The following is a 24,417-nucleotide window of genomic DNA, read 5'->3' on the forward strand; positions in this document are numbered from 1 at the left end:
TAGACAACTTTTTTTTTTTTTAATGTAAAAGATCACATATAAGGAGTCAAATACAAAAAAATTCCTTAATCTTTTTATATTTATAAACATGACTTGGGAACTAAAAAGCATCTAGTCAAGTAGAAGAAAAGGGGGGTCATAGCTGAGACCTTAGTTAGGGCTTGGAATAAATACAGGTACCCCCCCTTTTTCTGAAAGTTCATGTCCCCACCACTTTGCTTTCACAAAAGATCTACGTTAGTACCTGTTTTCTCTAACCAAAAGAAATTCAAAGAGAATATTCACTTTTATGAAAATAGCTGTTATTATACTAATATAGGTCTTTCATAGAAACAAAGTGCCATTAAGTGAACTTTCGGAAAGTGGGGGGGATACTCTTCATTTCATGCCATGTCTGCCTATGAAAGATTTCATAGGAACTTTCTACTTTCTATAAAAACATAGCATGAGATGGACATTATTAAGGAAAGGAGTTTTGGAGAATGGAGCCAGGATATCCAGCATGCTAAAATAACCAGTTTTCCAAAGGAGAAAACAAAATAATTGGAGAAAAACAACAAATAAATCAACAATTTATTATGAAAATGGAAAAGTACCCACTGAATTTTAGATAGTGGTGATGAGAGAAGAGAGAAAAAATCAAATCAGCATCTGATTCTCGTATGAAACACTGGAAGCTAGAAACTGGTGGAGTAGCAGGTACAGAATAGTTAGTTAGAAAAGAGGACAGCAACCCAAGTACAACATTTAATTGTATGGATAAGAAAAAAATATGTCAAGATATTCAAGATATCAGAGAATACTTACCACTCATCTATCCCACTTGAAGGAATATTTATATAGGAACCCCAAACAAAAAGCAAATAAATCAGAATTGAGACTTCGAGACAGTGGAATATGAGTTGAAAAGAGAACAAGGGTGATACATTTTGCAATCATTATAGTCAAAATCTACGTGGATAATCAGAGTGACTGGGAATGTGGAATTTAAGCACAGAGTGAAACTTATTGAACTAGAAGAGATAGATGGCAGAGGAAATCCTAATTTTGTTTCAAGCTAAAAGTACTAAAAGAACAGCAAGTTCAACAGTTTGAGGAGGCAAATGAAGGGAGATAAGTAAGTGCCTCTTACAGACTTCAGGGAGTGGGGGAATGTGGGGAAGGAAACATCTTAAATGGTCTAGCTGTGCTGGAGAAAGAGACAACTCACGGATGAAAGAGAATATCTTGATCAAGGGAATAGCCTCCATCATTTAAAAAAATTAAATATGTGTCTGGTTGTTGTGTTGAGAAAAAGAAGTTAACTATAAATCAAAGTGAGAGTTCACTGGAAATCCCAAATTACAGGAAGAGATGAGTAGCCATTTGACCTAACCAGTAGAAATAAGATAAACAAGAGTACAAAGATGAATAAAACAAGCGAAAAGAAACAAAACTAGAAATAGATTGATTTACCTAGAAGTAGTGATCATGGGTCTAACTTATCATGGTAATAGTAGAATCTAGTACATAGTATACGCTCAAGAAATATTTATTGAGTAAACAAATGATATGTGTGAGATCCTCCTTCTTGGTCAGATTAGTAACATTACAGGTTGACAGCATTTTATTTTATTTATTTATTTATTTATTTAAATAATTAATTAATTTTGGCTGTGTTGGGTCTTCATTGCTGTGCGAGGGCTTTCTCTAGCTGCGATGAGCGGGGGCTACTCTTCGTTGTGGTGCGCGGGCTTCTCATTGTGGTTGCAGAGCGTGGGCTTTAGGTGTGCAGGCTTCAGTAGTTGTGGCTTGTGGGCTCTAGAGCACAAGCTCAGTAGTTGCGGTGCACAGGCTTAGTTGTTTCGTGGCATGTGGGATCTTCCCAGACCAGGGCTCGAACCCGTGTCCCCTGCATTGGCAAGTGGATTCCTAACCACTGCACCACCAGGTAAGTCCCTTGACAGCATTTTAAATAAAAAATCCTAAATGAAAAATGTGATTATTCAGTGGAAGCTATTTCCACTGGCCACCCTTTCCTGTGGTCTCCATGCTTAGCACTAAACAACATCTGTGAAATTGCTATAAAAAAATGTGTTGGAACAGGAATTCCAGATTCCCAAACTGGGTGGAGTTGCAACACTTCATATTTTGCATTCTGACGCTGGTATTCCATCACCCCAAATTTTCTAAATGGGCATCAGAGGCCTTGGACTTGAATAGATTCGACTTCAAATTAGCACAGGGATTCTTTCCTAGTTGGGTAGTCTTGAGCAAGTCAGTTAACCTCTTTGGGCCTCAATTTGATTGTAATAGTTATGACAATGATGAAGGCGATGATGATAAATTTTTAAAAGTCTATAAGTTATTGGTCATGTTGTGACATGCCCTGTGCCAAACACCCCCAGTTACTTGCTTCCTTATACAGCCTGACTTCTTTCAGCTGTGTTTCCTCATAATATCAATACATATCAGTTATCAAGTATCAACCATACCTGGCAGATACTCTCCAGGCATGGACCAGTTCTGAATCACTCTAATCCACTCACTACTGCTCTTATTCAACTCAGTTGACATAAGTTTTGCTCTTTTTTCTCTATTTTCCAGTTTGATTTGTCATAGGAATTCTGTGTCCTTTTGTCTTCTGGCCGCAATATTCTAAATATTAATTTTAAATTAAAAAATAAAAGGTTGAATTTTTTTTCAGAAAAACAGAAATGAAGGTAAAGATATTCTTAACATCAGAATTTTTACATATCAAAATATTATTAATATTTTATATCCTTAACTTTTACTCTGCATTATCATTTTTAATGATTGTCTAGTTTTCCGTTTATGAATCAATCATTATTTATTTTATCAGTCTTATATTAGAAGCTATTTAGAAGCTATATCCGATTTTTGCTCTTTTAGCAATCCTACGCTGTTGTGGCTCTAGAGTTTTCTGTCCATCAACAGTTATTGCCTTGGGAAAAATCACTGAGATGATGAAGGCTTGGATAGATAATTCCAAAATAAACTTAGAAAGATATTAATTTCTTCTTCCACTAGCAGAATACAAGATTTCGTATTTATCCACATCCTACTAAGGCTGGATATTTATATTTTAAAACATCTGCCAATATTATGGATGAAAATGGCATATAATAATGACATTTATTTGAGATGAAATATTTTAATATATTTATTATTCATTTATATTTCTTCCCCTGTGACTTATTTGTGGTTTCATTGAATCATTTATCCATTATGGTATTCTTTTTGAATATGGATATGAAACAGTCTTTTGGAAGTATAGTTGATGTACAGTAATATTATGTAAGTTACAGGTGTACAATATTGGAATTCACAATTTTTAAAGGTTAAACTACATTTATAGTTATTATTAAATATTGCCTATATTCCCCGCATTGTACAATACATTTTTTTTTTTTTTTTTTTTTTTTGGCGGTACGTGGGCCTGTCACTGTTGTGGCCTCTCCCGTTGTGGAGCACAGGCTCCGGACACGCAGGCTCAGCGGCCATAGCTCACGGGTCCAGCCGCTCCGTGGCATGTGGGATCTTCCCAGACTGGGGCACGAACCCGTGTCCCCTGCGTTGGCACGTGGGCTCTCAACCGCTGCGCCACCAGGGAAGCCCCTACAATACATTTTTGAGTCTACCTTACATCTTACACCCAACAGACTGTACCTTCCACTCCCCTACCCCTAAGTTGTCCCTCCCCCCATTCCCCCGATAACCACTAGTTTGTTCTCTATATCTATTAGTCTGCTTCTTTTGCGTTATATTCCCTAGTTTGTTGTATTTTTTAGATTCCACATATAAGTGATATCGTACAGTATTTGTCTTTCTTTGTTTGACTTATTTCATTTAGCATAAGGCCCTCCAAGTCCATCCATGTTGCTGCAAATGGCAAAATTTCATCCTTTTTAATGGCTGAGTAGTATTCCTTTGTGTGTATATACTACATCTTTTTTCTTTAACATCTTTATCGGAGTATAATTGCTTTACATTGTTGTGTTAGTTTCTGCTGTGTAACAAAGTGAATCAGTTTTTGTATACATATATCCCCATATCCCATCCCTCTTAAGTCTCCATCCCACCCTCCCTATCCCACCCCTCTAGGTGGTCACAAAGCACTGAGCAGGTCGCCCTGTGCTATGCAGTTGCTTCCCACTAGCTATCTATTTTACATTTGGTAATGTATATATATACATGCCACTCTCTCACTTTGTCTCAGCTTACCCTTCCCCCTACTGTGTCCTCAAGTCTGTTCTCTACGTCTGTGTCTTTATTCCTGTCCTGCCCCTAAGTTTTTCAGAAACTTTTTTTTTAATTCTATATACATGTGTTAGCATATGGTATTTGTTTTTCTCTTTCTGACTTACTTCAATCTGTATGACAGACTCTAGATCCACCAATCTCACTACAAATAACTCATTTCATTTCTTTTTATGGCTGAGTAATATTCCATTGTATATATGTGCCACATCTTCTTTATCCATTCATCTGTGTTGATGGATATGTAGGTTGCTTCCATGTCCTGGCTATTGTAAATAGTTCTGCAATGAACATTGTGGTACATGACACTTTTTGAATTATGGTTTTCTCAGGGTATTTAACCAGTAGTGGGATTGCTGGGTTGTATGGTAGTTCTATTTTTAGTTTTTGAAGGAAGCTCCATACTCTTCTCCATAGTGGCTATATCAATTTACATTCCCACCAACAGTGCAAGAGTGTTCCCTTTTCTCCACACGCTCTCCAGCATTTATTGTTTGTAGATTATTTGATGATGGCCATTCTGGCCAGTGTGAGGTGATAACACATTTTAGTTTTGATTTGCATTTCTGTAATGATTAGTGATTTTGAGCATCCTTTCATGCATTTCTGGCAATCTGTATATCTTCTTTGGAGAAAAGTCTGTTTAGGTCTTCTGCCCATTTTTGGATTGGGTTGTTCCTTTTTTTGATATTGAGCTGCATTAACTGTTTATATATTTTGGAGATTAATCCTTTGTCAGTTGCTTCATTTGCAAATATTTACTCCCATTCTCAGGGTTGTCCTTTCATCTTGTTTATGTTTTCCTTTGCTGTGCAAAATCTTTTAAGTTTCATTAGGTCCCATTTGTTTATTTTTATTTCCATTTCTCTAGGTGGTGGGTCAAAAAGGATATTGCTGTGATTTATGTCATAGAGTGTTCTGCCTACGTTTTCCTCTAAGAGTTTCATAGTGTCTGGCCTTACACTTAGGTCTTTAATGTATTTTGAGTTTATTTTTGTGTATGGTGCTAAGGAGTGTCCTAATTTCATTCTTTTACATGTAGCTGTCCAATTTTCCCAGCACCACTTATTGAAGAGGCTGTCTTTTCTTCATTGTATATTCTTGCATACTTTATCAAAAATAAGGTGACCATATGTGTGTAGGTTTATCTCCAGTTTTGTATCTTGTTCCATTGATCTATATCTCTGTTTTTGTGCCAGTACCATACTGTCTTGATTACTGTAACTTTGTAGTATTACTTAAGTCTGGGAGCCTGATTTCTCCAGCTATGTTTTTCCTTCTCAAGATTGCTTTGGCTATTCCGGGTCTGTTGTGTTTCCATACAGATTGTGAAATTTTTTGTTCTAATTCTGTGAAAAATGCCATTGGTTGTTTGATAGAGATTGTACTGAACCTGTAGATTGCTTTGGGTATTATAGTCATTTTCTGAATGTTGATTCCCAATCCAAGAACATGGTATATTTCTCCGTCTGTTTGTATCATATTTAATTTCTTTCATCGTTGTCTTATAGTTTTCTGCCTGCACATCTTTTGTCTCCTTAGGTAGGTTTATTCCTAGGTATTTTATTCTTTTTTTTGCAATGGTAAATAGGAGTGTTTCCTTAATATCTCTTTCAGATTTTTCATCATTAGTGTATAGGTATGCAAGAGATTTCTGTGCATTAATTTTGCATCAGGCTACTTTACCAAATTCATTGATTAGCTCTAGTAGTTTTCTTGTAGCATCTTTAGGATCCTCTATTTATAGTATCATGTCACCTGCAAACATTGACAGCTTTACTTCTTCTTTTCCAATTTGGATTCTTTTATTTCTTTTACTTCTCTGATTGCTGTGGCTAAAACTTCCAAAACTATTTTGAATAATAGTGGTGAGAGTGGACAAACTTGTCTTGTTCCTAATCTTAGAGGAAATGGTTTCAGTCTTTCACCATTGAGAATGATGTTGGCTGTGGGTTTGTCATATGTGGCCTTTATTATGTTGAGGTAAGTTCCCACTTTGCCTACTTTCTGGAGTGTTTTTATCATAAATGGGTGTAGAATTTTGTCGAAAGCCTTTTCTGCATCTGTTGAGATGATCATATTGTTTTTCTTCTTCAGTTTGTTAATATGGTATATCACATTGATTGATTTGCGGATATTGAAGAATCTTTGCATTCCGGGGGTAAACCCCACTAGATCATGATGTATTATACTTTTTTTTTTTTTTTTTACGGTATGCGGGCCTCTCACTGTTGTGGCCTCTCCCATTTCAGAGCACAGGCTCCGGACGTGCAGGCTCAACCTCCATGGCTAATGGGCCCAGCTGCTCTGTGGCATGTGGGATCTTCCCGGACCGGGGAATGAACCCGTGTCCCCTGCATCGGCAGGCGGACTCTCAACCACTGCACCACCAGGGAAGCCCTGTATTATACTTTTAATGTGCTGTTGGATTCTGTTTGCTAGTATTTTGTTGAGGATCTTTGCATGTATGTTCATCAGTGATATTGGCCTGTAGTTTTCTTTCTTTGTGACATATTTGTCTGCTTTTGGTATCAGGGTGATGGTGGCCTTGTAGAATGAGTTTGGGAGTGTTCCTCCCTCTGCTATATTTTGGAAGAGTTTGAGAAGGATAGGTGTTAGCTGTTCTCTAACTGTTTGATAGAAGTTGCCTGTGAAGCCATCTGGTCCTGGGCTTTTGTTTGTTGGAAGATTTTTAATCACAGTTTCAATTTCAGTGCTTGTGATTGGTCTGTTCACATTTTCTATTTCTTCCTGGTTCACTGTCAGAAGGTTGTGCATTTCTAAGAATTTGTCCATTTCTTCCAGGTTATCCATTTTATTGGCATAGAGTTGCTTGTAGTAATCTCTCATGATCCTTTGTATTTCTGCAGTGTCAGTTGTTACTTCTCCTTTTTCATTTCTAATTCTGTTGATTTGAGTCTTCTTCCTTTTTTTCTTGATGAGTGTGGCTAATGGCTTATTAATTTTGCTTATCTTCTCAAAGAACAAGTGTTTAGTTTTATTGATTTTTGTTATTATTTCCTTCATTTCTTTTTCATTTATTTCTGATCTGATCTTTATGATTTCTTTTCTTCTGCTAACTTTAGGGGTTTTTTCTTCTTTCTCTAATTGCTTGACATATAAGATTAGGTTGTTTATTTGCAATGTTTCTTGTTTCTTGAGGTAAGATTGTATTGCTGTAAACCTCCCTCTTATAGCTGCTTTTGCTACATCCCATAGGTTTGGGTCCTCATGTTTTCATTGTCATTCATTTCTGGTATTTTTTGATTTCCTCTTTGATATCCTCAGTGATCTCTTGGTTATTTAGTAGTGTACTGTTTAACCTGCATGTGTTTGTATTTTTTACAGATTTTTTCCTGTAATTGATATCTAGTCTCATAGCGTTGTGGTCAGAAAAGATACTTGACACAATTTCAATTTTCTAAAATTTACCAAGGCTTGATTTGTGACCCAAGATATGATCTATCCAGGAGAATGTTCCATGAGCACTTGAGAAGAAAGTGTATTCTGTTGTTTTTGGATGGAATGTCCTATAAATATCAATTAAGTCCATCTTGTTTAATGTGTCATTTAAAACTTGTGTTTCCTTATTTATTTTCATTTTGGATGATGTTTCCATTGGTGAAAGTGGGGTGTTAAAGTCCCTTATTATGAATGTGTTACTGTCGATTTCCCCTTTTATGGCTGTTAACATTTGCCTTATGTATTGAGTGCTCCTATGTTGGGTGCATAAATATTTACAATTGTTATATCTTCTTCTTAGATTGATTCCTTGATCTTTATGTAGTGTCCTTCTTTGTCTCTTCTAATAGTCTTTATTTTAAAGTCTATTTTGTCTGAAATGAGAATTTCTACTCCATCTTTCTTTTGTTTTCCATTTGCATGGAATATCTTTTTCCATCCCCTCACTTTCAGTCTGTATGTGTCCCTAGGTTGAAGTGGGTCTCTTGTAGACAGCATATATATGGGTCTTGTTTTTTATCCATTCAGCCAGTCTAAGTCTTTTGGCTGGAGCATTCAATCCATTTACATTTAAGGTAATTATGGATTTGTATGTTTCTATTACCATTTTCTTAATTGTTTTGGGTTTGTTATTGTAAGTCTTTTCCTTTTCTTGTGTTTCCTGCCTAGAGAAGTTCCTTTAGCATTTGTTGTAAAACTGGTTTTGTGGTGCTAAATTCTCCTTGCTTTGCTTGTCTGTAAAACTTTTAATTTCATTTCATTTTATTTCATCGTCTCTGAATGGGATCCTTGCTGGGTAGAGTAAGCTTGGTTGTAGATTTTTCCCTTTCATCACTTTAAATATATCCTGCCACTCCCTTCTGGCTTGCAGAGTTTCTGCTGAAAGCTCAGCTATTAACCTTATGGGGATTCCCTTGTATGTTATTTATTCTTTTTCCCTTGGTGTTTTTAAAATTTTTTCTTTGTATCTAATTTTTGATAATTTGATTAGTATGTGTCTTGGTGTGTTTCTCCTTGGATTTATCCTGTATGGGACTCTCTGCACTTCCTGGACTTGACTATTTCCTTTCCCATTTTTGGGAAGTTTTCAACTATAATCTCTTCAAATGTTTTCTCAGTCCCTTTCTTTTTCTCTTATTCTTCTGGGACCCCTATAATTTGAATGTTGTGTTTAATATTGTCTCAGAATTCTCTGAGTGTCCTCAATTCTTTTCATTCTTTTTTGTTTATTCTGCTCTGTGGTAGTTATTTTCACTATTTTATCTTCCAGATCACTTATGCTTTCTTCTGCCTCAGTTATTCTGCTATTGATTCCTTCTAGAGAATTTTCAATTTCATTTATTGTGTTGTTCATCATTGTTTGTTTGCTCTTTAGTTCTTGTAGGTCTTTGTTAAACATTTCTTGTATTTTCTCCATTCTATTTCCAAGATTTTGGGTCATCTTTACTACCATTACTCTTAATTGTTTTTCAGGTAGACTGCTTATTTCCTCTTTATTTGTTAGGTCTGGTGGGTTTTTACCTTGCTCCTTCATCTGCTGTGTGTTTCTCTGTCTTCTCTTTTTGCTTAACTTAATGGGTTTGGGGTCTCCTTTTCACAAGCTGCAGTTTTGTAATTCCTGTTGTTTTTGTTGTCTGCCCCCAGTGGGTAAGCTTGGTTCAGTGGGTTGTGTAGGCTTCCTGGTGGAGGGGACTGGTTCCTGTATTCTGGTGGATGAGCCTGGATCTCATCTTTCTGGTGGACAGGACCATGTTCGGTGGTGTGTTTTGGGGTATCTGTGAACTTATTATGATTTTAGGCAGCCTCTCTGGTAATGGGTGGAATTGTGCTCCTGTCTTTCTAGTTGTTCGTCATGGGGTATCCAGCACTGAAGCTTGCTGGTCATTGAGTGGAGCTGGGTCTTTGCATTGAGATGGAGATCTCTGGGAGAGCTCTTGCCGATTGATATTACATGGGGCTGGGAAGTCTCTGGTGATCCCATGTCCTGAACTCGGCTCTCCCACCTCAGAGGCTCAGGCCTAACACCTGGCTGGAGCACCAAGACCTTGTCAGCCACACCGCATTTACTCACAAACCAGAAGGGAAGATTCTTTTGAACAGGGATTATCCTTGTTTATCTAGTGCCTATTACAATGCCTGGTCCATTGCAGAAACTCAATGTGTAATCGGGAAGGAAAAAATCTGACTCCATACTGGATCAGTTTCTTTTACTTTTCTATATTATATCTTCTTTATCTATTTATCTGATGATGGACACTTAGGTTGTAAAGGAGATCTTTATACATTAAAGATACTAGTCTCTCATGACTCATTTAAAAATAATTTTCATACTTTGTCATTTGCTTTTAATGTTTTTCTCCCCACTTTTTCTGTTATGGTAAGTTGAGATTTATAGAGTAGTTGCAAAAATAATACAGAGAACTCCCATACGCCCTGTATCAGCTTCCCCTTTGTTATTTTAATAACCACAGAACAGTAATCAAAACCAAGAACTTAACTTTGGTACAGTTCCATTAAAGTACACAATTTATTTGGATTTTATCCACTTTCAGTTAGTGTCATTTTTCATTCCAGGATTCCACATTGCACTTTGTTATCATATCTCTTTGGTCCCTTCCTGTCTGTGGCAGTCCCCGTGTCATTCCTTGTCTTTCACAACCTTTACACTTTTGAAGATTATGCCTTTAACTTTTAAATGTTATTTATAGATATTCTTAAGTTTTTATAAATGTTTATGTTAAAACATTAATATCCCTCTTTGTGGTTTCCACCTTTAGTGCCAGATATAAAACACTTGGAAAGTCATGCCCTGCCACAAGATACAAATATTTAATAACATCTTACAGCACTTTTATTGCTTCATTAAAAATACATTTAATTTTATTCTTCCTGGAATTTGTTTTGTTATAAATCATGAGGTAGCAATATAATCTGCTCAGTTGTCTCCAGGTATCCAGACATTTGTCCCAATGCTATGTATTAAAAAATCCATCTCTTATATAAAATTTTAATGTGCCTTTGTGATTGGTCTATTTTTCTTTTCCTTTACCATTCCCAGACTGTTTTAATTTGTATACTTAATACCATATTTTAATACTGTTACATTCTATTGAAAAATGTACTATACTGTCTATTTTGCTTACTTTTTTTCTTCTAGATCAATTTCAGATCTTATCAAGTTCTAAATATTTCCTAATGATGTTTTTGTTATGACTTTCTAAAATGTATAGCTTTATAGAAGACTTTACATTTATTCCATATCTTGAAGTTAGTTTTCAGTTATGTATAAATCTTTCTAATTGTTCAAATCTGGAGTTTTTCTCTTACTTTTCATTGTTTTCATTTTAGTGATAATTTTTAAAACCATTTATTAACTTTTATACCTACTACACACATAGAATTAGAATGAAGACTCACTGGTCAATCCTAAACAACTTCAAACTGCCAATCAATTTAGTAAAAAAAATAAATAAATAAAATAAACATGTACAATACTCTACAGACAAAAAAATAAAAAGCCTTTGGTGGTAGATACTAATTCATTCTGTTGGGATATTTTTAGTTGATGTTTTATTTCACATAAAAAGTTGTGTTGAAAATTGTTAGCAAAAGCACACCAAAAACATCACCTGCTTTGTGATATACATAAGTTTTGTCAAAACTATGTTGTGCTCTTACCATATAATTTTATACAGTCATGGCAATTATGTTTCAAAAAAGTTAATAGCCATGGAAACAACGCTTATGACATAACATTGTATGTCTTAGTAGCTGATAAGAAAGAAAAATTGCAATTCCAGTGAAATAATTGAGAAACACCTTTGGATTTAGCTGAACAGGACCCACTCAGAAGCAGCAGTTGCAAAAAAGGCTTTCATCTAATGTATAAAAATATCAAGATATGAAAACAAATATTTGTAAGGTAGAACTTTACTAGGCTATACTGTGTAATGATTATAATAAAACTTGTGCATCTCCCCTGCCCACACAGACACATACACAGATTAAAAGCTGTAGGGTTGATTAGAGGTGATAATCCTAACAGACTGTATAATGCACAAAATCAAAAAGCAGGACCAACTTAGTCGGATAATATGTGCAGGTAGAATCTTTTTGGTAGACACACCCAAGACTTGTTCTCCACTTCTAAATCTTCACTCATCATCTGCCCCAAATCAAACCCTCTCTTTAGGTCAGTGAAATAAAATCGTAGCTCTTGGAAGAATAAGAAATCAGAATCAGAATAAGAAAAAAAGATAGTAGAAAAATAAATAGACATTCACTATGTTTAGCACTTTTAAATGGTTTTAATATAAGTGTATTGTTGGCTTTATGATTATAATAACGTGAGGATTTTGTCTGAGGGAAAAGATGATTAAAGTATTTAGAATAATCTAGTATATTTAATTTGTATATTTTGTGACTAGGAGAGTTGATTGGATTTGTAGTCAAGGGATAAATATTGGAAAAGCCTAATGTGTTAAATGAATATTATTGGTTGTGCAAGTGGTATGTATGTATTTAGTAAAATGTTTATTTTTATTAATTAATACATTGGATGTTAACAAAGGTCATATAATACTGAATTGCTTTCTATTCATATAAACCATTCAGGTACCAAAGGATTCATTAATACACTATAATTTGCTTTCAACTAATTTTTTTAAATGTAGAGGGAAAAAATTTTTTGTATAGGAAAATGACTGAAAGTACACTGAAATGTTTATAGCAGATATTTATGGCAAATAGGAGTAATTGTTATTTTTAAATATTGTTTTGTAACTTCTAAAAGTTCTACAAGAATTGTATTTATCAGTCAGTTTGAGCTGGATTATGCTATAATAAAAAACAACCATAATGGTTAATTTTACCTGTCAACTTGGCTACGTTATGGTGCCCAGCTATTTGGTCAAATACTACTCCAGATGTTGCTATGAAGATATTTTATAGATGTAATTAATATTTGCAATCAGTTGAATATAAGTAAAGCAGAGTATCCTCCATAACGTGGCAGATCTCATCCAATCAATTGAAGTTTCCTGGAGAAGCAAAAACTGAGGTTTCCTGGAGAATATGGAATTCTACCTCACCACTCATATAGAAATCCTGCCTGAGTTTCCACCCTGCTGGCCTGCCATATAGATTTTGACCCAAGACTCTAATAACAACTCTTACCTGAATCTCCAACCTGCCAGCCTGCACTTCAGATTTTGGACTTGTGAGACTCCCCAACTGTATGAGTAAATTCCTTAAAACAGTTTTTTTCCGTATACATCCTATTGGCTCTGTTTCTTTGGAGAACCCTGACTTATACAACAACCACAAAATCCAAGTGGTGTAAAACCACAAGAATTTATTTCTGCATTCTGCTCTCTGATCACTGTGGGCTATCTATCTAGGAATGCTGCTTCCATGTTGTTGTCATGCTTCTCTGGTAGGTAGGCTGACAAAACAGCTAATACCTTTAATTTTCCCAGGCTCTGTGGCAGAGGGAAAACATGGTGTGGCCAAGATCTGCTAGCCCCTTAGAGCTTCAGCCTTGGTAGGTATCACTTCAACTCATATTTCACTGGCAAAAGGAAGTCATCTGGCCACATCCAAGGCCCATAGGAGGAAAGTGCCCTCCAGCCCTTGCCCCAAATTGTGAACAGCCCTAATACCTACCACAATGTGTTAATAAAATCAGAAAAATTCTTATACAAGTACATTTAACAAAATTGCCAAACTTGGTTGAACCAGTGATTTTGTGGAATATGAAGATATTGGAAACTGTATCCCTTAACTACCACTGTGTCTAATTGTAGGATCCAAGTGGTTTGACAGCAAAATCCTTTGGAAGAATCTCCTTTCCAATACTTCCTTTTTTCTTCTAGGGTTCCCTCAGCAACAGATAGCTAAAGAGAAGGGAGGCTTCTTTGGCCTTCCAGCCTCCTAGAACAAAAAGAGGAAGAGTTTTTCCATGTCCTCTCTCTTACCATAAGGAAAAGCAGAAGATATAAGAAGAAATAATATAAATGTTGAAACACACCTTATGCTGCAAAGCTAGGATAGGGCCAGAAGGAGTGCTAGGTTGTGCTTCAGGAATGTGTTTTGATTTTCTTCTCCAGGTGTCCTAGGGATGTTCTAGGGAATGAAAAGAGTATAAATGCACATTCTCAGAAAGAATTGATGTTCCTGTGGATAAATCAAGGCCATGCAATAATTTAAAGAGGAAAAGGAATGGATACAAATATTAAAAACAAAGCAGAGTCAGGGATTGAGAGGCAGTGTTATGGTCTCCAAACAAGGGCACAAAAGAAGCAAAGGGGATCTGATTTGAGCTGATTAGCACGAGTAAAAACCCAGTGTCTGTGGCTTGTTTTTCTCATTCCTAGCTATATGGTATAATGGGTGCTTGAAGTTGGATTAAACTTTTGAGTCTAGTGTGGCTTTGTCAATTAATTTCTAAGGTGCTTCCTTTCAAGGTGCTTCTATGCTTGGGCACAGAATTAGCCAAAACTCTTGTTTGCAAGTTGGAAAAATAATTCCCTCAAACTGGAACTTGATTGCTTCGCATAACCAAAAGGTCCAGGGCTATGCCAGCTTCTAGTATGGCTGGAAATAGGGCATGATTTGAGGCTTCAATGGATTTTTTTCCCCCTTTTTGATCTGCTTTCCTCTGTGCTGACTTAATTTTCAGCTAGTCTGTTCCTTGTACCATGAATATGGTTGACAGCAGTTCCAGACTTACACCCTAATATCACACAAACTCCAGTGGAAAGACAGCATACCTTTTCTAACAGTTCTAGAAAAAAGACCTAGAATAGCATCTCAGCTCAACATTAACAGCGATGGGTCACATGCCACTTTAGAATGTAAACTCTGTGAGAGTAGGGAACTTACCTGGACATCTCATAGGTGTTCAGTAAAGATCATCGAGCTAGTTTATTTGATGGTGCCAATCCCTGGAACTAAGGGTGGGATAGCCCAATTCAAACCCCATTAACTGAAAGGAGGGACCTAATGGACTCCTTCATTTCTCATCTTGGGTATACCCATCAATGGCACTATTCTGGTGTCTATCACTGCAGAAGAGTTTTCCTTGTTTTTGAAATTCATATGAGTGAAATAATACAGTATAAATATTCTTTCAGTCTGATTTCTTTCTTTCAACATTTGTCTCTGAGATTCACCTGTGCATATATATGTACATATATGATAACACAAATATAAAATGATATAATATGATATAATACAAATGTGAATATGTATGTGTGATTTTATTGCTGTGTAGTATTTCATTATATGAATATTACACCATGATCCTTTATTCATTTTACTGTTGATGTGTTTGGGATGGTTTCAGTTTCTGGTGATTATGACTAAAGCTGCTGTGAATATTCTTGTTGATGTCTTTTGGTGGATATAAAACTACATTTTTTTAGGTGTATTCAGGAGAAGAATTGTAGGACCTCCATAGAGCATAGAGAGGTTTAGTTTTAGAAGCTACTGACAAATGTTCTCAAATGGTTGTACCAATTTATATTCCTGCCTTCAGTGTGTGTGTGTGTGTGTGTGTGTGTTCTAGTTGGTCCACATCCTTCCCCAAATCTGGTATTGTCAACCTTTTAAATTTTAACCATTCTGGAAGGTATGTAGTGCTATCTGTTCATGATTTTAATTTGCTTTTCCTGAGCATCTTTTTATATGTTTATTGGCTATTTGGATATCCTCTTTTATAAAGTGCCTGTTTAAGTTGTCTTCATTATTTATTTATTTTTTAATTTAATATATTTATTTATTTATTTATGGCTGTGTTGCGTCTTCGTTGTTGCACATGGGCTTTTCTTTTTACTTGCAGCGATCGGGGGCTACTCTTCGTTGAGGTGTGCTGGACTCTCCTTAAGGTGGCTTCTCTTGTTGCGGAGCATGGGCTCTAGGTGCATGGGCTTCAGTAGCTGTGGCACATGGGCTCAATTGCTCCGCATCACGTGGGATCTTCCGGACCTGGACTCAAACCCGTGTCCCCTGCGTTGGCAGATGGATTCTTAACCACTGCGCCACCAGGGAAGACCTGTCTTCACATTTTAAATTTGGATTTATCTGTCTTTTTCTTATTAATTTGTAGAAATTTGTTGTATATCCTAGGATATGAGTCTGTTTCAGTTATTTTTTGCTATCTGAAAAACTACCCTAAATCTCAATGACTTAAAACAAAGTTTTGTTTTCCTCACAATTCTGTGGATGAGGTATTTTATAATCACTTATCTGGGAAGTCTGTACCTGATCCCCAGCTGCGGTGTCTGGGGATGGAGTATTTACTTCCAAGGCGGCTTCTTTACTCATTCATCTGAAACCTCTGTCTTCTGATTTTTCCCAGATGGTGATCTGAGGCTGGTGTACTTCTTACATTGCTGCTGTCTTCCTAGAGACAGAAAGCAGAGCTGCCAGATGTGTTAAGAGCTTTTACAAAAACTTGTGCACAGCACCAGTTCTGCCTTATTCTATTGCTCAAAGAGTCACGGGGTTGGGTCAGATTCAGGGAGGTTTGCCAAACAGATTCTGACTCTTTACAGAGCAGCAAGGTCATGTGTCAGATGAGCATGTATGACAGGAGATATTGTGGACATCTTTGAAAAATACAAGTCTTTTCAGGGAAGGCTTTTTGAATAAAGATTAAAACGTGTCTTATTGCATGTGACCAAATCAGCAAATTGTTTGACTATATATCATTATAACACTTGAAATTACATATATTGAGCCTAATCACTCATACTTGGTCCTCACTGGCTATTTCCTTTCTTCTTCCATTCCTTCCTCCCTCCCTTCCTTCCTCCCTCCTTTCCTTCCTCCCTCCCTTCCTTCTTCCCTCCCTTCCTTCCTTCCTTCCTTCCTTCTTTCCTTCCTTCTTTCCCTCCTTCCTCTGTTCTGGCTGCTATAACAGAATACCATAGACTGAGTAGTTTATAAATAATAAAAATTTATTTCTCAGTTCAGAAGCTGAAAAGTCCAAGATCAAGGTGTCAGCAGATTCAGTGTCTGGTGAGGGCCTGCTTCTTGGTTTATAGACAGCTGTCTTTTTGCTTTGTCCTCACAAGGAAGAAAAGGTGAGGGCGCTCTCTGGGCTCTCTTTGATAAGGACACTAACCCCATTCATTGGAGCTCCTAATCATCTTTCAAAGGCTCCACCTCCCAATACCATCACATTGAGGGTTAGGATTGCAACATATGAATGTTGGTGGGACATAAATATTCAGTACACTGCTTTTTCTTTTCTTTCTTTGCTTCTTTCCACTGTCCAACTTCTAAAACTCTTACGTACAATTTTTGATAAACTTTCTTGGGAAAGTCCAGAAGCCTAGGGCTAATTGAAAATAAGCATTGCCTCCTCATCATTCCCAACCTCAAGCAGCACACTTTTTTCTCAGAAAAAGAAACAGAGAAAGGCTCATTGCCTACATCTATTTTTTAATGGAATTTTAATCTTTCTTATTCATCTGAGTCATTGCACTACTCCCTTGTTAATTTTGAAATTTTCATGGTTCATTTGGAGGCTAGAAGGTACAAGTAGCTATATAGTCATGGTCTAATTCCAAACTTAAGACTTTTTTTTTTACTTTACTTTTGAAACTAATTTACTTTTGAAACTAATACTAAGTGCTACCATATGTATTAGAAAAAATGATTTCAATATCAATATCAAAATTCATAATTTAGAATAATGGATTGAGGGGAAAATGTCAAGATTTGTATTAGTTTTTTAAGTTTTTCAAATATACTTTATCTCATTAAATGTCATAAAAACCCCATGAAGTTGACATTATTATTATTCTCTTTCATATAAGGAAACAGAATGAATGAGGGTCAGTAACTGGATTCAAGTCACACAGCTAGTAGATGACTATTTAGGAAAACAGCATTTCCGACTCCTTACCTTTTTCACTACACTAAATATTCTGCATTAAAATACAATATGAAACTGCCACTACGATGACAGGAAACTCCATTCTTTTCAGTAAAAATGTGTGACGGAAATTCACATTTGATGACAATAATGATAATAAAACATTGGGTTCTCTATCAAATTCAGTAAGAATTATAATTCAAAGTGTTAATTCTGCAACCCTGAATGTTCCTCAGTCATCAAATAAATATTTAACTATTACCTGATTAAACCAGAAGCCTTAATTGAAAATTACAATGTGTCAAGTCCTATGATCGGCTCTATGAGAACTCAAACGCATCAACCACATTGTTCCTGCCTTCAAAACACATAAATCTAATTGGGGAGACCAGAATATCTGCTCAAAATGATTAAATAATATTTATGTGGCTTCGGTTGAGTGGAAACATGAGGTCAACCATTTTGCAGATCATCAAAATGTGGACAACAGTGAGACTCAGGATAAGAAATGTCTTATCAGTGCTGGACCCATAAATGTTCAAATGTGTCTATGAAAACAATTAATAGTATTGATAATCTTCCAAGACTGAGCTGAATGCCCACTTGGTCACTAAATGTGGATAACTGATTTGATATCTAGAAGAAGACACAAATTGGAAAGAAGGCCAGTCCTTCCTTTTTAGAGACTGAGAAGTAGAGACATTCTTTATGAAAGGGTGGTGATAAGCATGTTTTCAGGAAAACCTGGGTTAAGGGAAAACCTGGGTTTGATTGGGCATTGAGTTTGCAATGGGTAAAAACTTCATTTAGAGTAAAAAGCGTATTCTTTCCTTCTCCATGGGATTGGGGGGGGGTGTTCTCTAGGATATGCTTCTCAAACCCATAAGTGAATGAAATGCTGCTGGAGATCTTGTTTAAAGAAAGATTCAGATTCAGTAGATTTGGTGTGGGACCTGAGATTTTGAACTTTTAAAAATTTCCAGTTGCTGTTGGTCCATTCACCACACTTTGAGGAGCAAGACCCTAGGGCACAAAACAGAAACATATGAGGGAAAAGGTTCAGGAAATTCATGTGAGGAAGCAGGTGTAGGTTGTTTTGGAAAGTAGGCACACAGAGATGCGTAGCTGTGCGAGTTTCATGTGGAATGAAGCATCCAGATGGGAGGTAGGATAGAGAGTATAGGGAACAGCAGGGGTGGATTGGCTGTGAATCTAATGATGTTCAGCTTTGAGGACTCTCACTTGGTAAAGCTGACACAGTAAGACATTTTTAAGCATCATCACTTAAGGCTGCTGTCTCTTTCCATTCTCATGTCTACTCTCTTTCTTGTCTGGTGGTGCCAGTGTGACTCTGGGTATTTTGGGGATCTAACTAAAGGGAAATTGAGTCAAGGATACATTTAGTGGCTTGCAGTCACCTCTGTGTATACTTAAGTTATTGCTTGCCATCTCAGTGTAGCAGTGACTTGAAGGAATAATCCTAACTCCCAGGCTGCCATCTCACGCAGTAGTGAGTCTAAATGGCGCAGGTGTCGTGTGATGATACGAACTTTCCTAACACCTGGGCGATGGAAGAATGGAGGTAGCAGAGGAGAAACAAGCTTAGAAATGAATGGAACCAGAATCTAGTCTGAGGAAATTTTTTAAATTGTCAACTATAATATTTAATGCTGCATAGTCAGCTCTTAATAACATCTAATTCAAGTGAATTTCTCTCCTATTGGGAATGTTTTCAATAATGTAGCATATAAAATTATGAATGCCTCATACAGTGAAATTATTTTTCATAGTGTACTGTATGCAATCAATAGAAATTATCCTGATACTGAGAAGTATATTGTGACAATTTTTTCTCATTACATTTAAAGCAGTAATTTATTAAGAAGAGATACATTTTGAATATAAGTAATGAATAGGCTATAATTTTGATAAATAATTAAATTAACAAAGTGGAATGAATCATATGAATTCATTAGAAAAAGAAGTGGATACCCATTATTTTGAAATGAAATACTAACATGGACAAAAGCAACATAAAACTTACACTACAATAGTACAGTGGAAACATCTAGAACAAACTGGTTAAAGATTATCATTAATTAAAAAGTTTTAATGCCATTTACTGACTAAGAAAATTTGAACTTCCACAAAATTTGAGAGTGCACGTGTGAAAAAATATGTTTTTTTCCAAATTTGACAGTCATCTTAAACATTTACATGAAACTAGCAATAACTGTTTAGAAACTGAAAGAAACTTCTCTAAAATATCAATAATAATAAAACAGCACACAGACAAGTTTTGATCCACAATGAGAGAAGAAAGTTTGGCTTATCTTTCTATTCTCTCTCCAGAAAATTATATCACAAAATTATCAATTATTTGTCATACTATTATTATTTTATTATTGTCATATGAAGAGGCATTCAAAGCGTAAGCAGGCCAAGAACTACAAGACAAAATATAAAGATACATCAGGCAAGTAACAAAAATCTTATAGTTCTGGAGTTTTTGATGTTTATGATATACCAGGTTTGTAATTTATTTTGATTTCTTTTCTCATCTAAATAAATAATCTGGTACTCGGTTGGGGAGAGACACTAGGGGCGCTGTGGGATTCTTTCACATGTAACAGTGGGGAGGGATAAAACATGGAAGGACAGATCCTCTGACAAGCAAAGCAGGAGTGAGCAGGGCTATGCTCCCATAGTGATGCTTGGATACACACAGAGGCACATATGCTCCCACAGGCACACTAAACCTCAAGGTTCTAAATGAAATATCTACAAGTAGTGCTCAGATTCTCTCTTCTTGAGTTTTAATGCTTTGGGAGATAATAACTGAACAGTTCAGAGCTTATCTTTTGGGTGATAGTTGTGGGATGCTAATTGAGTTCTTATGCATTGGCTGTGGGTCCTCGGACAAACTGATTAGCTTTGTAAGGTATCATTTTCCATATTGGTAAAATAGGGATCATAGGGTGGTTTTCATGTCTTCTTGGCTCTCATTGTATTATCTGGGATGCTTGGTATAATCACTCAGTTGTCTCCCGTGGGAAAAGAAACAGAGGAGGTCCTGGGAGAAGTATGAAAGTTCAAAGGCAAGTAGTCTCCCTTTATCTTAGTAATATCTTAGGAAGATTTGTAGTAGGCAGACTTGAAAAAGCAAAAAAACCAAAAAAGTATGTTTGTGTTAAAATTAAATACAGACCCAAGGCTATCAGGTTGAAAACTAGGGGTAACTTTTGAGAAAATAACTCGAAATAATGTAAAATTTTGGGACGCTAGCACTAATTATAAATCAGCCATAAATTTACTAGGTAGAATGTAAAAATTAATTATTATATGATTTTTTTTGGTCTTTTGAACATGTATTATCTCTACCTATATAGATAGTTTGGACTTTGATTTCAGGTAGGCTTGATCTTGAATTTTAACTCTATTACTCCTAGGCTTCTGTGGTTGATAGGTGATGCACAGATGTGCTTCCCATTTTCTCGAAGCTGGCAGTGGTATCAATATCTCTAAGTGAACACTTACTATCCCAGGCACTGTGCTAAGGGCTTGTGATATTATCTCATTTAATAATTATAATAACCCTATTTGGTTGACTCTGTTATTACCACTATTTTATAGATAAGGCATTTAAGGCACAGAAAATCCAGAAACTTGCCCAAGGTTAAAAAATAACTAGCAGGTGAAAGTTAGCGTTTGAGTGCAGAAATTCTGATTCCAGAGCACATACTATAGATCATCTAAAATGGTCACTATTTTAGACTTGGAGGGAAAGAAAGAATATAAAGAAAACAATGTAAGAAAAACAAGAAGGCATATTATTCAGCAACACTTTGTGGCCTCATGCTTAAAACTCTTCACTTGTTGCAAAGGCAGAAAAGACCACTGAAGCCTGGTCTGAACTGGGAATGGCTTCATGAAGGAAGTGACTCAAACTGATGGCTGCGGGAAGAACCAGCATTTAGGTAACCAGTTAAAACAACCAGATAACATGATGTGTTACCACTTGGCGGAGGCAGACCTCAGTGGTGAAAAGAAACAAAACCTTGCCCTAGCAATTATTTTGACCCGTTAGAGAAAGTCAGTAGAAGTAAGCTCAAACAAGACACTGAAGTTTCCTCCTGCCTTAAAAGAAATGGAATGTCCTGATTCAAGTCATAAATCTTGCTAGTGAATGTCTCAAGAGTATTAGCAATAGATTATTGCATGTGCGTATTTAAGGGACAAATGACTATTTCTCCCCTCAATGGAAAGTCATTTCAAAATCATACAGTAAACAACAGAAGAATCTGAGTCAGTTTGTGCCAAATCAAACTTCAAGGACTGTCTCTGCAAAGTTTACCTGGATTTTCCCTGGCAGAAAATCTGTTATTGAAATACATGGGCCTGGTTGTAGAAGAAGGAGTTAGACCAGTTCTGGGGAAATCATGACTCATTGTAATTCAGTCCCCATGCGATCTTGGCAGAGATCAAGAACGACTTTACAACAGCTGGGAAATCTGCAGGGGATACCTCTGTGAATGGTCGACGATGAACGGCCTATGGGACCATGGGGCTTTGATTTAGTTGAAAGGGTTCTAACTGACATAGTATACCTGTGAGTATGGCTCTGTATTTTGGGGAATAGCAACAAATGTTTTTCATTCTTTGGTCCCAGAACATCTAGTTATATTTATTGAGTGGATAACTGAAACAAGATGACCCTGGCATCTCAAAGCGTTGTTGAATTTTTGAGATTTTTTTTTTTTTTTCAAATCACAGGGCCAAACCATCACTTCGTCTTGAGCTCCAAATGAGCTGAGGATAATATTTAGCCTGACATTGATCTTTAAGTATAAAAGCTTAAATTATCTGGGTTCATGTTAACCCTGCAGTCATGCCAAGTGCTGCCACCTTCTTGAGATGCCTTAGGCTCCAATAAGGAGTAATTTCTGTAGCACAGTGGCACTAGGGATGAATGGTTTTGCTTTTTAACTACATGATTGGGCTCCTAAGACTAGAATTTAGAATATAGAATTGTTATTCGTATATGTCTGCCTAGTGATAGCTTCATAAAGGTGTGGTCCTTGACTCACAGAATTTTGGGACCTTAGAATGTCAAGTCCAATTTTTTCCATTGCTATTTCTCTCTACATAGGGTGATAGTTGAAATATTTAACAACTAGGATGGCTAGACAATGACCAATGAGAAACAAAAAAGTATTTGTTTGTTGAATGACAACACTACTTATTTCATAAAGGTAAGGGCAGATTAAATGAGGAAGCATTTGCAGTATCTAGATGATAGTAGGTACTCAATATATACACAATACATGTTTATTAATTTATTTGATTTCATCACGTCACTGTATTCTTTCTCAATGTGTATTCCTATCTATTGCTGAATTTTCAGTAAATTCTCTCTCTCCCTCTGTCTCTCTCTCTTTGGGGGGATTTCAATAAACTGGTTTATGGTTTCAATAAACTGACATCCAGGGCCTTCCTTGGTGGCACAGTGGTTAAGAATCCACCTACCAATGCAGGGGACACGGGTTTGAGCCCTGGTCTGGGAAGATCTCACATGCCGCAGAGCAACTAAGCCCATGTGCCACAACTACTGAGCCTGCAAGCCACAACTACTGAAGCCTGCACACTCTAGGGCCTGTGCTCTGCAACAAGAGAAGCCACTGCAATGAGAAGCCCGCACAACGCAACGAACAGTAGCCCCCACTAGCTGCAACTAGGGAAAGCCCTTGTGAAGCAACAAAGACACAACGCAGCCAAAAATAAAAATAAATAAAATAAATAATTAAAAAGAAAAACTGACATCCATTCTTTTAAGCTGCTACTTGTAAATACCTATAGCATAGATTTTATCACTCAGTCAACTAACGTTAAACTCTTACTCTTTGCTCTAGCATTTTCTAGACTTTGTGAAAAATAAAATAATTAGCTATAGTGATGTCCAAAGTAAAACTTACATGTATAGTTGGTGTAACACTTTCTAAACTATGTACTGCAGAATATTAGTGGGTTTTCAAGGTGTTCATGGGCCAATAAATTGAAGATACTCTAGTTAAACATTTTTTTTTAAATTATAGGACTTCACTGACCTTTTAATATCTCATGACTGCTGTGAAAATTTAAAGGCAACCTTAAAATTATATCATGCAGTGTTTCTCAAACTGATGTGACCTTGGGACACTTATTTTTATTAGAATACTTACTCACATTTATTAGGACACTAGTATTCCACAGAACTGATTCTGCGAAATGATTTAAGGGCTGAGAATCAAAAACACCTGGGCACTCACCATTTATCTGCCACCAAGCAACTATATGAAATTAGGCAAGTTGCTTAAACTTTTCTGTGCTTCTATTTTCCCAACTTTTAAATGGTAGTAATAAGACCAATACTACCATCATCTAACTACCATATAGAAAAGGAAGTAGGAAGACAAATGTGAAAGTAATTTTGAAAAGTCTCATTGGTATACAATTGCATACCCTTGTAAGTCAACTAGAAGAAAATAATGAAAGACAATTTATAGAATCATATTGGAAACTACTTAATTGTGTGATACTGTTGGATCATTTCCTGTGATGATCATGAAAATCGTACAAACATTGCTTTTCATTAAAAATTGAAAACAATAGCTATAAATTGTCAATCAAGGATAATAATGATTCTAAATTTATCAAAGTCTGAATACAAATGGCTCTGTTTTCTGCACTATTACTCTAGCAACTTGATAGAAAGCCTTCGGAAGCAGATGGCTCATGGTTGCCAAATAGTTTCACATGAGATTGTACTCATGAAG

This window comes from Globicephala melas, chromosome 8 (genome assembly GCF_963455315.2).
Source record: "Globicephala melas chromosome 8, mGloMel1.2, whole genome shotgun sequence".
Taxonomy (NCBI): domain Eukaryota; kingdom Metazoa; phylum Chordata; class Mammalia; order Artiodactyla; family Delphinidae; genus Globicephala; species Globicephala melas.